This window comes from Etheostoma cragini, chromosome 6 (assembly GCF_013103735.1).
Source record: "Etheostoma cragini isolate CJK2018 chromosome 6, CSU_Ecrag_1.0, whole genome shotgun sequence".
NCBI classification, from domain to species: domain Eukaryota; kingdom Metazoa; phylum Chordata; class Actinopteri; order Perciformes; family Percidae; genus Etheostoma; species Etheostoma cragini.
The window spans coordinates 28,480,197-28,481,026 of NC_048412.1; positions in this window are offsets into that span (position 1 = coordinate 28,480,197).

An 830-nucleotide genomic window follows, 5' to 3' on the forward strand; every position below is an offset into this window, starting at 1 on the left:
GGGAGACAACACGAGGTTTAGAGGACTAGGACACACGTCCCGCTATGCCATGAACTACTACAAAGAACTGCTACTAACTAACTAGTTACTAATTAGCTAACTAGCTAACTACTCATTTTTTCTATTTTTGTTATTGCCACTCTTCATTCTAACCCCAACCGGCCCGTCAGACACCGCCTACCAAGAGTCTGGGTCTGGGTCTGGGTCTGGGTCTGGGCCTGGGTCTGGGTCTGGGTCTGGGCCTGGGTCTGGGTCTGGGCCTGGGTCTGGGTCTGGGTCTGGGCCTGGGCCTGGGCCTGGGCCTGGGTCTGGGCCTGGGTCTGGGTCTGGGCCTGGGCCTGGGTCTGGGCCTGGGTCTGGGTCTGGGTCTGACCGAGGTTTCTGCCTAAAAGGAAGTTTTTCCTCTCCACTGTGGCCCTGTTGCTTGCTCTGGAGGAAACTACTAGACCTGTTGGGTCCTTGCAAATTCTGGAGTGTGGTCTAGACCTGGTCTATCTGGTCTAGACCTGGTCTATCTGGTCTAGACCTGCTCTATCTGGTCTAGACCTCCTCTATCTGGTCTAGACCTGCTCTATCTGGTCTAGACCTCCTCTATCTGGTCTAGACCTCCTCTATCTGGTCTAGACCTGCTCTATCTGGTCTAGACCTCCTCTATCTGGTCTCGACCTGCTCTATCTGATCTAGACCTCCTCTATCTGGTCTAGACCAGCTTTATCTGTAAAGTGACTCGAGATAACACTTGTTATGATTTGATTCTATAAATTAAAATGTAATGGAATTTAATTGAATAGGAGAATGAGAGTGGTTCTAACAGGTCTCCAGGGTTTGAG